Genomic DNA, 16,720 nt, shown 5'->3' with positions numbered 1-16,720 from the left:
TGTAACATAAAATTGCATGATTTTGATTTTTATGCCCTCGAATCCAAGCGTCTCCGTAGCGCAATGGATAGCGCGCTGGACTTTTAATGTAAAGGTTCCGGGTTCGAGTCCCGGCGGGGATGTGTCAGAGGTAGCATGGCCGAGCGGTCTAAGGCGCTGGATTAAGGCTCCAGTCTCTTCGGAGGCGTGGGTTCGAATCCCACTGCTGCCACTCTTTTTAGAATTAATTAGCCGATGATTTTATAAGTGCTTTACCTAGTAGATAGATTGTTTACGTTAATACCAGTAAGTTATTTTGTTATGCAAAAGCTATATTAGAAAATATTAATTAAAACTAAGTGTTTAAAAAAAGGTAGAATGTAAATTGGTTTAGGAAAAACGAGCTTTCACAAAATACACCTGTAAAAAAAAGATGATAAAACCTAAAAAATAAGCTACTTATTCCTATGGTTAGAAGTAATACAGTTTTTAAGATTTTTTTTGCTTTTTCTGTTAATATTATGTGAAAATAAATTTTGTTTAGTTTAACTTTTTAAGAGATTTAGTATTGAATAAAAATCAAGTTTTTAGTTTTGCTATAAGCTTAGACATTCTCAGACTTGTGTTAAATTTTGTAAAAATCAGGCTAGCTCATATTAGTTTGAATTTTTTTTTTTAATTCAGGCTGTTTTATTATTTTTACTGAAATACTTGCTGAATTTTCAATAATTTAATCTAATTTGATTTTTGCTTATTTTAACTAAGTAAGCATTAACATCTATAAAAAAAGTTAAATAAAAGTTCTTAATAATGAACAGTTGTTCTAAGTTCAACTTAGTATAGTTTATGGAACGAAAAATAAAAGACGCTTAAAATATTTGGTTCTAGGACCTGCCGCACGAAAAACCTTTCGGTTATCGAGCTGCTCGATTCGAGCACACCATAATTACCTTTTAAAGTCATGTTTAGGACTTAACTTGAAATATACTTGGTTTTTAAACTTTGTTTAAACAGTCACTTGAAATTCTATTTTAAATTAAGTTTTAAAATATTAATAACTTAATAAACATCAATGCTTGCATACAATAGTGAAAAGTACTACAAGGAAGTTAGTTTATAGTATATTATTAACTTTCTACTGGAATAACTCAATTAAGCAAGCAAGTAGCTATTATATTTTTTAAGATGCATATTCCGTTTTGAGTATATAACCGCTAATAGTGAGAATTACAAACAGCAGAGTGGCGCAGCAGAAGCGTGCTGGGCCCATAACCCAGAGGTCGATGGATCGAAACCATCCCCTGCTACTTTCTCGCTGTAATCGTATAGTGGTTAGCAGGGGCGTCGCGTGGGGTGTTGCACTGCCGCAACTGCACCACCTTGAAATTTTGTAAGAAAAAAAAAAGTATCTATAACGTTTTCGTTATTTTTTTGAACGAAATCTCTTTTAAAACTTCAGTTTTGAAAACGACCATTTTGCCCACTTCACTGCCGCAAACTCTTAGCTGACTGCCGCAAATGAACTCAAAAAAGCAAAATTTCTTCAAGAATTACCGCAAAATCAATATCTTGCGGTAAGTAAGCTAAGTTGAAAATTCCCTAAAACAGGACTGCTTAAGTATCATCTACAAGCTATTGTAAACATAAAATAAAAACAAAGCTAAGCTACTGTAAAGGATTAAACTTGAGTTTATGTACCCACATGATTTTTTAAATTTAACAGATCACTTCTATTAAAAGATTTGCCATAAATTGCATAAATTGAAAAAAGATAAAAACCCTAAATCACCAAAGTCTTAAAAATTTGATTTTTTATTTTAATCTGCATACATAAACTTAACTATAACTGATTATTGTTATCATAAAGTTAATAAAATAAATAATAAAATTTAAGTTCTGAAAAAAAGAATTAAGAAGTTTATTATAAACTTCTAGTTCACTCTTACAGAAAAATATTTTAGGTTTATATTAAATAAAAAATAGTATTATTTAAACAATCACATATTTAAATAAAGTAAATAGCCTTAACTTAGAAACTTTGATTACTTAGAGTAGTTTAACATTTTAGGAAAATTTAGTCTACCTCTACTTTATATGACTTTTGGTTTAATTTTTTCATAAACAAAGCAAAAAATTTAGATAAAATTGTTGAAACATGGTTGCCTTGCCTCATAATCAGGATAACTTAGAAATGTTAAAAACTCAAGATGACCCAAGATAAATTAAAACAGACCAAATTAGAAAAATATTCAGGCTGACTAAAGCAGTTTTAATTTTTACTCTGAAAATAACAAGCTTATTTAAAATTAAAAAATAAGTGTTTTACTCCTATGGCCACATGAAAACTAACTAACCAAATTTTTACTTCTATAATGGTTACATATTTATATGTTATCTTTAAAATTCATGAAAAGTTCAACAGCCTCACAACTAAACTTAAAAAAGTTGAGCTCCTGACAAAAATACTGTCATCAAAATGAAAAACAAATAAAAATTATGTAAAGAAAAGATACCCTTAAAAAACTATTGAAGTTTAAAACTCCAACAAAAAACATTAAAATTAGAAAAAAAGTTTATAAAAATTTTAATGTTTGTAAAAAAAATGTGCAAATTAGTGAGGGGTAAGGGGGGAGGGTGTATAGGCACTTTTTTACATGTTGTTCTTATTTTAACTTTTTCAGAAAGCTAATAGTTACTCTTTAATAAACTTGAAATTTCCAATTAAATTTTTAGTTACAACCAGTCAAAGCCAGAGAGTACAATGGTTTAATATACAAGTAGCAAACCAAAACAGCAAAAAATACAATTTTACTGAAAACCTATATTCTCCATCATTTTTAAAACAATTTTTAATTAAACTTTTTCATCCTAATTTTTATAAAATTTTATACTTTTGTTGAAGAGAAGTTTTAAATTTTTAAGTATCAATATATATTTTTATAAATACAAAAAAAAAACTTTTGTTATAACTTTATTTTTTGGTGTTTTAAATATCTAATTTAGCAATTTTTTTTGTTTTATAAAAAAAACATCTAAAGATTTTGAGGCCAACTTATAAAAAAAAGATATGATTTTAGTGATTTGATTTATTTGTTGTTTGAGTTTATATTATAAAAATAAGGATTCATTTGTACCTCTGACTGTGAATTACCATATCTCAATAATTTTAATGAATTTTTAATATTGATAAAAGATGACTTGTAGTTAAATTAAAACTGTAAAAAGTAATTTCAGTAAAATAATTCTAAAGTAGATGTTAAGGGCATAAAGGGGAGGAGGGGGGGGGGGGAGGGGTTAAAACATTTTTTTAAACACTGTTTTAGTTTGTGCCTCCCATTATGAACCTTTTGTTGCCTTTGACTTTGACCGGCTATATCTTAAAACATGTACTGAATTTTTAAAATCTGTAAAAAGCATCTTGTAGCTTAGTAAAAACTAAATAAAATAAGATCAAATTGTGAAAAAAGTGTTTTATCTCCCCTATGCCCTTAAAAGCAAAGCTTATCTTCAGGTGTAGCAAAAGTTCAGTTGTTTTCAAACTTGAGAGTAAAAATATATTTTTATTAAAATAATTGATTTTTTTTTAATTCTGCACCACCTAAAAAAAATACCACGCGACGCCACTGGTGGTTAGTACTTCACGTTGTGGCCGTGACAACCCAGGTTCGAATCATGGTTACAGCAATTTTTTTTAACTTCTTATTAGCAATATTGTATAGTTTATGTTAAATTAGTTATAGTTATGATTTTATTTGATCAAAACTACGTTAAATTATTTTGTTTAAGAATTTCAGAGAACATATCATTTACTTCTTTAAAACTCTGCATTAAACATACCAGCTACACAAACTATATTTAATATTACTTTAACTGTTTATCAAAAAATAACTGTAAACCTAAGTCCAAATATCATATTCCTTTAAATTTTGTAAGCTAACGCATAAGTAAACTAATTTTAAGTTCGAAAAAGGATTAACTAGATAATAAAAAACATTATGTTGCAAATAGTTTGATAACTAACTAAAATAAAAAAGTTTTTATAAGTATTTAATAGTTATTGAAGTTAATTAACTCGATAGTTAATTTTATTAGCAACAGTCAAAATTGTAATTACAGATTAAGCTAGATATTGACAGGGTTTTAAAAATCTCTGAAACCCTTGAAAATTATTGAAAAACATATTTAATGTAGCTTTATACTATCTTTTCAGTGTTGTTATACTTTCTAAGAAAAATTTTAAACCTTGAGTTTTTTTTTATACTAAAAACAAATCAAATATTTGTTTTTTAATAACCTGGAAGAAATTTACCAAAAACCATTGGCAACCCTGTATTGAACAGCTTATAATAAACAGATATTAAGTTTATAATCTATTAAAAAATAAGTTATTTAATAAAATTAAATCTCATTGAATAAAGAAGTAACTTAAAATCAGTTTTTATATTGAAACCTTAATACAAACTAAAAGTTTCACATTATGACATAATAAATAAAATATGTGGAGACGCCGGGGATCGAACCCGGGGCCTCAAACATGCAAAGCTTGCGCTCTACCACTGAGCTACGTCCCCACTTGTAGACCTACAGTTTGTAATAACTATGTACTTAAAGATTTTTCGTATGTTTGATAGTAAAGCTGCATCGGTTGTGAATGTCCTCACTTTTGTACGTTTATACAGTACTTTTAGACGAGAAAATTGTAACTTCAAAGTAACCTCTAGCTTGAATGAGAATTATAAGAATATGTTAGAACTTTTTTAAATTAATACTGCATTTGCACTAAACTGCTGTGAAACAAAAATGTTTAAAAAGGAACGAAGCGTTAACAGAATAAAAATAAATATAAACTTTTCAGTAACAAATTGAGTTTATAAAATTATCTCATGCGTTGCATGTAAGTAATTTATTAATAATATATTTAATTTCACGCAATACTGTAAGCAGAAGTTGTAATAAACGCTTTAAAGAATATCGAAGATACAACTTGAAGCCCTTAGCATTAAAATTAAACATTAATTAAACTCATGTTCATGTAAAGTAATGAAAACTGATAATTTAAAAACATTGTTCAGAAAAAAAGATCGATAGACAGATTATTTTCGATCAATTGCTACGTTTTTTATTTATTTTCGTCTTGTTTTTTTTGAAAGTCTTGTTTTCAAAAGTAAGTCACTTTTGGTAGAAAGTTGTTATATATTTAGTTTTGAATATTAATATTTGTATCAGTGTCATAATAATGATCAGCTTAAAATTAAAATTCCGATCAAAAGTGACTACCTGTTGAGAAAATAATTGTTTTTTAAAGCTTGATATCTGTTCAAAGGCAATGCTCCCATTAAGTGCTATGTCCAATTTTAAAATAAAATTAAGTTCTAAAGTATTGTTCCCTACATAAAAGATTACCGTTTTAGTAGTTGAGATACCTGAGTTTCAATAAAAATGATTCCGCCCGGGCTCGAATCGGGGACCTTTCGCGTGTTAGGCGAACGTGATAACCGCTACACTACGGAAACTTGTGGTGCCATGCAGTCTTATGCGTTAATATACTACATGTGCAAATGTTTTTACCAGTCATATGTTTAGTATGGGTTTGCATAGTATTTGTCATGGTTAAATGTGACTTTATTAGCAAATTTTTGGGTAAATTATACAAAATAATATATTTTTGTGGTTTTAAAATACTTGTGTATAAATTAATAACAGATACTATAGTCAAATAAAACTATTAAAAGACAAACTATTTCTAAAAAAATCAAAAAAGAATTTAGTTAGATAATTAAAACACAAATAAAGCAAGTAATATGTATGTAAATTTTCTAAACAACGTTATTTTTTACTATATCTTGTATACAATTAAATTAATACTGATAAAGTATTGTGCAAAATAATTATCTTACGTTTTATGAATCAAAAATAATACTTTTTTTATCTTATGTGAGTATAGTTATTACTGCTTTGCGTAAGCACAAAAATTTAATTAGAACTTAAAAAACTATTTGAATTATTTGAAAGTTTAAAAATTTTTTCCCAATGGACCTTACTATAACTTAATAAAACAACATAAACTAAACAATCTATTACTTAGTAGTTAAATATTTTTTTTTTTTTGCTGTTTAACACTTACATAAAGAACCTGTCGTTGCCTTAGTTATATTTCAAGTATATTTTAAATTTTGATCAAAATAACTAAAATTTTAGTTTTTAAATAACTTTAATACTACTTCATAATTACTGTATGGATTTATTAATTTCATAAATTTGTTTTGTAAATAGCTGTATTAATCTTCATATATATTGTGACGTAATTATTGGATGTTTTTTGTTTAACCATTACCAACGGTAAAATCTAAATTTGAATCAGTTTTTTTCCATTAAAGTAAGTGATTTGTTTATATTATGGTTTGTTGTTTTATTTTTTATTTTAGTTTACTTTACTTAATTTAATCTTAAGAATTGCAAATATTATATAGTTTAATAACAGTCGGATTTAACATTAAGTATTTTACCTTTTATTTAGTATCAACCTGTAAAAATCTGTAGAAATTATTTAATTTTAATTTTATTGAAATCATGTATACACCTACTTTATTCTATGCTTCTATTCTTACATTACAGTTATTATTTTTTTACAGAACATAGTTTAAGTGTTTCAATTAGTTAACACACAGAAACATATGTTGGTACAATAAAAGAAGATTGCTTTATAACTTGTTTTTATTTATATTCCAGTGAACTTTTTTCACTAGAATCTTTTGTTAGCAAACGATTAAATTTATATTTTAAACAGTTATATATAAATATATCTCATCGACCTTTTTTATCAACTATAAATACATTTTTTCAAATTTAAACTCATGAAAGTTTTTGTATTAGCACAATTATTTGTTTACAAACTCAAAATTAGCACCTAACTAACTAGTAATAAAAAAAACTATTTTTTAAATATATAAAACTTTGTGCGATTAATCTGATAAAAGATGACGAGGTTTTTAAAGTCTAGTAGAAAATAAATACTTATCTAAAACGTATAAAACTTTTACTATATATAACAAAATCAAAGGTAAAGTTTATTCAGACTTAATATAACAGTTTTAAAACAACCTAGAGGTGAAAATATCTAATAACTAAAAATATTTATATAAAAACTTTTGCACGGCGACTCTTTTGCACGGAGGGTCATTTTGCACGAGGGGACACTTTTGCACGGCGACATTTTTTCATGATGAATTTTTTTTACGGCAGCATTGTTGCACAACGTCACATTTTTACGATGAAATTTTGCACAATGGAATTTTGCCACGATGACCTTTTTACACGGAAAATTAGTTTTGCATGTATGCCGATTAAAAGTATTTTAGCTAGTCTCAAATCAGTAACATAAAAACAAACTGAAAACGAAAATTTTATAATATACTTACATTAAGGCAAAAAATGAAAGGTTTGAAATCTTAAACAGTATAAGTAAATGTTAGAAACAAACTAACGAAAAGATAAAATAAAATTGTTTATAAAAGATTCATACCAGGGACAAAATATTTAAATTATTTAGAAACTAGGATAAAAAAATACTTTTAGTGTAAGTAAATTGTTCTAGTTTATTTCTTTTTTTTACTATATGGTTACAAGTTTATTGTTCATATGATGAACCTAGGCATTAAAACCGAGACCACTTAAACTGGAAAACAAATAAAGAAAAAATAAATTAACACAAATAGTTTATTTACTATAAAAAAGATAAATACATAACTTGATATAAAATTTATAGGTTAACATAAAAAGCAAAATTTTAACCACAAACTTATATTTATTTACGCTTTGATGTAGATTGTAGAACGATCAACATCAAGTATTTAAATGCATTGACTAACAACAAAAATAAAAACCTAACGCTCAAAGGACATTATCATTTGCTTTCATTGGCTTATATTATGATCATGGAATGCTGGTGTAAGCAACTCTTGATACTTTTGATGATCATAAGTTCAAACTTCCAAATGTTACTCTCTCATTGGCTTATCATGATCATGCAACATAATAGTAATGAAATAATCCAAGTTTGAAACATGAAAAGTGCGCTGTTTTATTGTTTTTTTTTATTTTCACGCTAAATATAAAAATAAAAATAAACATCAAGTAAAGTCTGAAATACCTTTACACTTCATAAACTAACTAATTTTTTTTTTATTCAATAATTTTTTGAAATTAAAATTAACTTAAAATATTTATTTAACAACTATATAATGCTAATTTTTACATCAAGAGAAAATAAGTAAAAAATAATACACAAAATTCGTGTTTTAAAGCCTTACTAAATTAAGTTTATCTTTCTGTTTAAAAATTATCAAAATTCAGATTATTTTCTTTTCAGATACTTTTCTTTTCAAAATTGTTTTTATTTAAAGATTTGTATTCATCTAGTTTGTTTAAATTAAGATAATAATATAAATTACGTGGATTGTGGTATGTTATTATTAGTGATGTACCGGACTCACTATCCGGGTCCGGGTCCGGCCGGATATTGCCATTTTTGTCTGATATCCGGATCCGGCCGGATTCTAATTTGAAAAAAAAGTCCGGATCCGGTTCCGGCCGGACTCTAATTTGAAAAAAAAGTCCGGGTCCGGTTCCGGCCGGATTTTTATTAAAAAAAAATAGTCCGGATCCGGGTCCGGCCGGATCTTAACAGAGATCCGGCCGGACCCGGATCTAGTTAGTAAAAAAGAGCATACTGAAAATTATTTTTTTCAAAAACAAACCATTTGTAAACTAATAAGAGTCATTTTCGTCAGTTAAAATAAACACCTACCGTGATTGGCTCGTTTTGTACACGTGACTAATTTACATTTGTTTAAATTTAAACTATGAAATAAACATTTCATGAAATACAACTCTTTACATATGTTGTAAAATTGAAAACTTTGGAATGAATACTTGCATTATTTATTGTTTAAAGTTGAGCTCAGAGAATATTTAGAGTTAATACGGTTGAATGTACGAGCCAATGAGAATCATATGACGAAATGTTTCAAACTAAATACTGATGCAGCAAAATATCAGAACATGACAGGCAGTTTGTATGTAAGCAGTTAGTTAATTTGGTGTGTAGCTTGAAGCAACAAAATATCTTGAACATTTTTGTGAATGCTTATTGTAAGTAGTGTTTTGTTTTAAAAGTGAATATTTCAACAGGTATTTAATTGTTTAAATATTTAAGCCAAGTTTATAGTTTAATAGTTTATTAAAAGTTTTAAAGTTTCTTGTTCACTAAAAGTTTTATTTAATTTTAGGTTTTTTGTTTTAAGTCTTTTGATATAGATTTAAATAGCTTCCAGTTTTTAAAGTGTTACCAAAGTAATTAATAATTTTGTATATGCTAGTATTTCTTGTTGTGTTTTATATAAAAGATTCATCACTCAAAACTGTCGTGTCTGATTATAGAAAGTAGTCTCAGTTAGAATTTAGTATTTGTTAGATATTAATTAAATAAGGTAGAATTTAATTATGATGGGTAGTACTAATAAGTTAAGTGTACCACAGTCAGTCCACAACTTTACTACCAAATTGTCAACCTTTGCTAGCTGTTCTACTGATTATTAGATTAAAGTAATTTTTTCAGTTTTTAAAAACCTCATTCTGACTCAGGCTTGTTTATACTCACTTTAGCTAGTTTCATGGACTTGAACAGTGGCAACCCTGCTAGTTTGAAAATTTTTAAGAATTTTATAAAATCTTTGACTGCCTCAGGCTAGTTTAGTTTTTTATAAAAACATAGGCTAGTTTTCTTTTAGATTTTGAATGAGTTTGAGCTGATCAAGTTTTCAATACTTTGTAATTTTCTAGTGTACTATGTTCAAGAACTTGATTCCAGATTTTTAATTGTAAATAACACCTAAATTTGTAAACCTTGTGGCTAGCTGTTCTACTTATTATTAAATTAAAGTTTTTTTTTTTTTTAGTTTTTTAAAACCTCATTCTGACTCATTCTAGTTTATTCTAGTGATGTACCGAACTCACTATCCGGGTCCGGGTCCGGCCGGATATTGCCGTTTTTGTATGATATCCGGATCCGGCCGGATTCTAATTTGAAAAAAAAGTCCGGATCCGGTTCCGGCCGGACTCTAATTTGAAAAAAAAGTCCGGATCCGGTTCCGGCCGGATTCTAATTTGAAAAAAAAGTCCGGATCCGGATCCGGCCGGATTCTAATTTGAAAAAAAAGTCCGGATCCGGTTCCGGCCGGACTCTAATTTGAAAAAAAAGTCCGGATCCGGTTTCGGCCGGATTCTAATTTGAAAAAAAAGTCCGGATCCGGTTCCGGCCGGATTCTAATTTGAAAAAAAAGTCCGGATCCGGTTCCGGCCGGATTCTGATTTGAAAAAAAAGTCCGGATCCGGGTCCGGCCGGACCCGAAATTGTGGGTCCGGTACATCACTAGTTATTATATTGTTCTACGTAAAACTTGAAATAAAAACTTTACATTAAAATTTCATTAAAAAACTACCACATTTTATTTATTCAAAACTACTTGCGTATAAAAGCGAATATTATTTACGTTGTCTAAAAAAAAGCATTTAAATTTTTACTTGAGAAAATAAAAATAAGAAGCGTGCAAAAGTGAAGCTTCGTTCAAAATTGTCTGATTGTTTAAAATTTTTGCAGTTTATAAGTATATCCGTGAAAATATAACGCCGTGCGAATGTGACGCTTTGCAAAAAAGTCGCTTTACAAATGTAAGTCGTGCAAAAGTTTTATCTCCTCGTGCAAAATTGACGCCGTGCAAAAGTGTCCCATCGTGCAAAAGTGTCCCTTCGTGCAAAAGTGACCCTCCGTGCAAAAGAGTCGCCGTGCAAAAGTGTGCCCTCGTGAAAAAGTGACCCTCCGTGCAAAAGTGTCGCCGTGCAAAAGTGTCCCCTCGTGCTAGAGTGACCCTCCGTGCAAAAGAGTCGCCGTGCAAAAGTGACCCTGCGTGCAAAATTAACGCCGTGCAAAAGTGACGCTCGTGCAAAAGTGACCCGTTCCCATACTAAACATATGACTGGTAAAAACATTTGCACATGTAGTATATTAACGCATAAGACTGCATGGCACCACAAGTTTCCGTAGTGTAGCGGTTATCACGTTCGCCCAACACGCGAAAGGTCCCCGGTTCGAGCCCGGGCGGAATCATTTTTATTGAAACTCAGGTATCTCAACTACTAAAACGGTAATCTTTTATGTAGGGAACAATACTTTAGAACTTAATTTTATTTTAAAATTGGACATAGCACTTAATGGGAGCATTGCCTTTGAACAGATATCAAGCTTTAAAAAACAATTATTTTCTCAACAGGTAGTCACTTTTGATCGGAATTTTAATTTTAAGCTGATCATTATTATGACACTGATACAAATATTAATATTCAAAACTAAATATATAACAACTTTCTACCAAAAGTGACTTACTTTTGAAAACAAGACTTTCAAAAAAAACAAGACGAAAATAAATAAAAAACGTAGCAATTGATCGAAAATAATCTGTCTATCGATCTTTTTTTCTGAACAATGTTTTTAAATTATCAGTTTTCATTACTTTACATGAACATGAGTTTAATTAATGTTTAATTTTAATGCTAAGGGCTTCAAGTTGTATCTTCGATATTCTTTAAAGCGTTTATTACAACTTCTGCTTACAGTATTGCGTGAAATTAAATATATTATTAATAAATTACTTACATGCAACGCATGAGATAATTTTATAAACTCAATTTGTTACTGAAAAGTTTATATTTATTTTTATTCTGTTAACGCTTCGTTCCTTTTTAAACATTTTTGTTTCACAGCAGTTTAGTGCAAATGCAGTATTAATTTAAAAAAGTTCTAACATATTCTTATAATTCTCATTCAAGCTAGAGGTTACTTTGAAGTTACAATTTTCTCGTCTAAAAGTACTGTATAAACGTACAAAAGTGAGGACATTCACAACCGATGCAGCTTTACTATCAAACATACGAAAAATCTTTAAGTACATAGTTATTACAAACTGTAGGTCTACAAGTGGGGACGTAGCTCAGTGGTAGAGCGCAAGCTTTGCATGTTTGAGGCCCCGGGTTCGATCCCCGGCGTCTCCACATATTTTATTTATTATGTCATAATGTGAAACTTTTAGTTTGTATTAAGGTTTCAATATAAAAACTGATTTTAAGTTACTTCTTTATTCAATGAGATTTAATTTTATTAAATAACTTATTTTTTAATAGATTATAAACTTAATATCTGTTTATTATAAGCTGTTCAATACAGGGTTGCCAATGGTTTTTGGTAAATTTCTTCCAGGTTATTAAAAAACAAATATTTGATTTGTTTTTAGTATAAAAAAAAACTCAAGGTTTAAAATTTTTCTTAGAAAGTATAACAACACTGAAAAGATAGTATAAAGCTACATTAAATATGTTTTTCAATAATTTTCAAGGGTTTCAGAGATTTTTAAAACCCTGTCAATATCTAGCTTAATCTGTAATTACAATTTTGACTGTTGCTAATAAAATTAACTATCGAGTTAATTAACTTCAATAACTATTAAATACTTATAAAAACTTTTTTATTTTAGTTAGTTATCAAACTATTTGCAACATAATTTTTTTATTATCTAGTTAATCCTTTTTCGAACTTAGAATTAGTTTACTTATGCGTTAGCTTACAAAATTTAAAGGAATATGATATTTGGACTTAGGTTTACAGTTATTTTTTGATAAACAGTTAAAGTAATATTAAATATAGTTTGTGTAGCTGGTATGTTTAATGCAGAGTTTTAAAGAAGTAAATGATATGTTCTCTGAAATTCTTAAACAAAATAATTTAACGTAGTTTTGATCAAATAAAATCATAACTATAACTAATTTAACATAAATTATACAATATTGCTAATAAGAAGTTAAAAAAAATTGCTGTAACCAGGATTCGAACCTGGGTTGTCACGGCCACAACGTGAAGTACTAACCACTATACGATTACAGCGAGAAAGTAGCAGGGGATGGTTTCGATCCATCGACCTCTGGGTTATGGGCCCAGCACGCTTCCGCTGCGCCACTCTGCTGTTTGTAATTCTCACTATTAGCGCTTATATACTCAAAACGGAATATGCATCTTAAAAAATATAATAGCTACTTGCTTGCTTAATTGAGTTATTCCAGTAGAAAGTTAATAATATACTATAAACTAACTTCCTTGTAGTACTTTTCACTATTGTATGCAAGCATTGATGTTTATTAAGTTATTAATATTTTAGAACTTAATTTAAAATGGAATTTCAATTGAATGTTTAAACAAAGTTTAAAAACCAAGTATATTTCAAGTTAAGTCCTAAACAAGACTTTAAAAGGTAATTATGGTGTGCTCGAATCGAGCAGCTCGATAACCGAAAGGTTTTTCGTGCACCAGGTCCTAGAACCAAATATTTTAAGCGTCTTTTATTTTTTGTTTCATAAACTATACTAAGTTGAACTTAGAACAATTGTTCATTATTAAGAACTTTTATTTAACTTTTTTTATAGATGTTAATGCTTATTTAGTTAAAATAAGCAAAAATCAAATTAGATTAAATTATTGAAAATTCAGCAACTCTTTCAGTAAAAATAATAAAACAGCCTGAATTAAAAAAAAAAATTCAAACTAATATGAGCTAGCCTGATTTTTACAAAATTTTACACAAGTCTGAGAATGTCTAAGCTTTTAGCAAAACTAAAAGCTTGATTTTTATTCAATACTAAATCTCTTAAATAGTTAAACTAAACAAAATTTATTTTCACATAATATTAACAGAAAAAGCAAAAAAAAATCTTAAAATCTGTATTACTTATAACGATAGTAATAAGTAGCTTATTTTTTAGGTTTTATCATCTTTTTTTTACAGGTTCATTTTGTGAAAGCTCGTTTTTCCTAAACCAATTTACATTCTACCTTTTTTTAAACACTTAGTTTTAATTAATATTTTCTAATATAGCTTTTGCATAACAAAATAACTTACTGGTATTAACGTAAACAATCTATCTACTAGGTAAAGCACTTATAAAATCATCGGCTAATTAATTCTAAAAAGAGTGGCAGCAGTGGGATTCGAACCCACGCCTCCGAAGAGACTGGAGCCTTAATCCAGCGCCTTAGACCGCTTGGCCCTGCTACCTCTGACACATCCCCGGTGAGACTCGAACCCGGAACCTCTGGATTAAAAGTCCAGCGCGCTATCCATTGCGCTACGCAGACGCTTGGATTCGAGGGCATATTACGGTTCAAATATTTGAATAAGTTAATTATTACGTTTTTGTGACGCAATAATCAACGCGTTGCTTTGAAACATTTTGCTGTACTTGTCTGTAAGTTAAATAATAGGTTGTTTAAAGGTGTTTTCTCTATTAGCTTGTCAAAATAAAATATATAAGTTTTATGTAATGTAGTAAAAAATTTTCTATTTTGTGATGTTACATTAAAACAAAATTTAAATATAATTAAACTTGTGAATCAGTATAACATAATAATAATACACATACAATTTTGACTACTGTTTATTGAACAACAAAAAAATCACGCTCAAAAAGTTTGTTCCAAGGACCTGGTGAACAATAAAACCCTTTCGGTTATCGAGATGCACACCAGAACAGTTTAATTCAGTTTAGTTATTATTTAAAAGCTTTAACTGTTGTTTAGTTGTTATTTTGATTATTAGTTTTGATTCCGGTACTTTTATATGTACTTGCTGTTGATCCTATGCAAAACTTAATTTTTTTTTATCGTGACATTAGTCTTATAGATAAGCTTTGATGTAAGACAATATTATTTATTAAATTATTTTAATTTTTTGCGACAGTTAATTAGCTTTTTGTTTGCACCGATACTCGATGTTGTTATTTAATTAAAATCTATTTCTTATGTATTCTGCTTCTAAAATTGTTATGTTGCTGTTTTTAATATGCTGCTTTAAAAAGTTTTTACTATATGGATGTGTGGTTGTAATCAAAAAAGGTATTTACCAGGTTAAACAATTGTTTACCTGTTTTTGTTGACACTTTTAAATTAAACGGAAAGTTTAAGTATATCAAAATATTTTCCATTATTTCTTTTTAGCTTAGTACTTTATTTTAAATTGAGTTAAAACTTTAAAGTCATTTGAAATATAATAAACTTAAAAGACTTACAAAGTAAACATCGCAAATATTTAAAGTTATAAGTTTGATTCAAGTAACTTAGCAAATATTGTAAATATTTAATAATAAAATGTAACAAATTAAACAAAAAAAACAGTTTTCGTTAATAATTAGTTACAACCGTATTTACGTAGTTCATTGGTAAACTATAATATTTCTATACTAAAACTCAAAGTAATAAATAAAACATAATCTCATTAAAAAAGTTTAAATGCCAAGATTTTTTTTGTTTTCGCTAGATAATATACTTTTGTAGTAAATAACAAACTTCTACTTTATTTAAAAGTAAGTATCATATGCTTACAAATTAAATACGTATTTCCGTATTGATTTATAATTTACATTTATAGTTTTTTAAGTTTGTTATTAAACAAATTTTTCTTTAAAGTCGAAAATTATTACACACATGTAGTTTGTTAAAGCTATAACAAATTTTAAGTACTAAAACTAAGCAAGCCATAAATATTATTCACAAAAACGTGATCAAATTGCTAGTAAGTAAAATAAGTTCAATCAAAATTGTAGCAATCGATTGCAAACGTGCACAAAATAACTGCAAAAAATCACTTTCGACAATGGCCTGTGCGAAACCAGCCAACCGTAAAAAATGCTCGTTTTGACAGTCGTTGGCTCAGGGCGCGCGCTTGAAGAGCAGCGTTTACAATCGTAAAAATTTTTATGCTACTTGAAAGCGCTTGAAGCAGCTGGTAGACAGCAAACGCATAATCGTTAAAGCGTAGACGGCCGATGTGTTAGCGCTCAGAGTGTTAGAAAGTAAGTGAAAGCAGCTTTTGAGCTAAGCAGTGCGTAAGTGTGCATTTATAAACGCAAATATACCATTATGATCGGCTGGCCTTGTGGCCTAATGGATATGGCACCCGATTCGAATTGAGGGTTTGCGGGTTCGAGTACCGTCATGGTCGTATTTTATTTTCTTTTTCAGCACACTAACAGTAGTTATTTTGATGGGAGCGGGTCAGAATGACACAGCGACAAAATGACACGGTCGTCAAATAGACACGGTGCGTCACTTTGGCACAGCGACAAAACGACACGGTGCGTCAGTTTGGCACGGTTTGTCACTTTGGCACAGAGGGTCACTTTGACACGGCGACAAAATGACACGGTGCGTTACTTTGGCACAGCGACAAAATGACATGGTGGGTCACTCTGGCACGGTGCGTCACTTTGGCACAGCGACAAAACGACACGGTGCGTCACTTTAGCACAGAGGGTCACTTTGGCACAGCGACAAAACGACACGGTGCGTTACTTTGGCACAGCGACAAAACGACACGGTGCGTCACTTTGGCACGGAGGGTCACTTTGGCACAGCGACAAAACGACACAGTGCGTCACTTTGGCACAGAGGGTCACTTTGGCACAGCGACAAAACGACACAGTGCGTCACTTTGACACGGAGGGTCACTTTGGCACAGCGACAAAACGACACGGTGCGTCACTTTGGCACGGAGGGTCACTTTAGCACAGCGACAAAATGACACGGTGGTTAATAAGGGGGGGAACGATTTGTTGTGAAACTTCAATCTTCATTGGTATGGACGAC

At 29.4% G+C, this 16,720-nt stretch overlaps 7 non-coding genes across 7 annotated transcripts; 3 read left to right on the top strand and 4 right to left on the bottom strand.

Annotated features, from left to right (window-relative positions):
- The first annotated feature begins 129 nt into the window (after nt 1–129).
- Trnal-aag (transfer RNA leucine (anticodon AAG)) lies at nt 130–211 on the top strand. Its single transcript has one exon. It is a non-coding gene; the product is annotated as a tRNA-Leu (tRNA).
- Nucleotides 212–4,478: 4,267 nt separating this feature from the next.
- Trnaa-ugc (transfer RNA alanine (anticodon UGC)) lies at nt 4,479–4,550 on the bottom strand. The gene has a single exon. It is a non-coding gene; the product is annotated as a tRNA-Ala (tRNA).
- An 869-nt stretch (nt 4,551–5,419) lies between these two features.
- Nucleotides 5,420–5,492, bottom strand: Trnav-aac (transfer RNA valine (anticodon AAC)). Its single transcript has one exon. It is a non-coding gene; the product is annotated as a tRNA-Val (tRNA).
- Nucleotides 5,493–11,070: 5,578 nt separating this feature from the next.
- Trnav-aac (transfer RNA valine (anticodon AAC)) lies at nt 11,071–11,143 on the top strand. Its single transcript has one exon. It is a non-coding gene; the product is annotated as a tRNA-Val (tRNA).
- Nucleotides 11,144–12,012: 869 nt separating this feature from the next.
- Nucleotides 12,013–12,084, top strand: Trnaa-ugc (transfer RNA alanine (anticodon UGC)). Its single transcript has one exon. It is a non-coding gene; the product is annotated as a tRNA-Ala (tRNA).
- An 814-nt stretch (nt 12,085–12,898) lies between these two features.
- On the bottom strand, nt 12,899–12,970 carry Trnah-gug (transfer RNA histidin (anticodon GUG)). Its single transcript has one exon. It is a non-coding gene; the product is annotated as a tRNA-His (tRNA).
- Nucleotides 12,971–14,053: 1,083 nt separating this feature from the next.
- Nucleotides 14,054–14,135, bottom strand: Trnal-aag (transfer RNA leucine (anticodon AAG)). Its single transcript has one exon. It is a non-coding gene; the product is annotated as a tRNA-Leu (tRNA).
- Nucleotides 14,136–16,720: the final 2,585 nt, after the last annotated feature.

Source organism: Thalia democratica, chromosome 6 (assembly GCF_965202585.1).
Source record: "Thalia democratica chromosome 6, ktThaDemo2.hap1.1, whole genome shotgun sequence".
Taxonomy (NCBI): domain Eukaryota; kingdom Metazoa; phylum Chordata; class Thaliacea; order Salpida; family Salpidae; genus Thalia; species Thalia democratica.
Note: the sequence above shows the minus strand (reverse complement) of the source record. Positions and strands in the feature narration are given on the sequence as shown.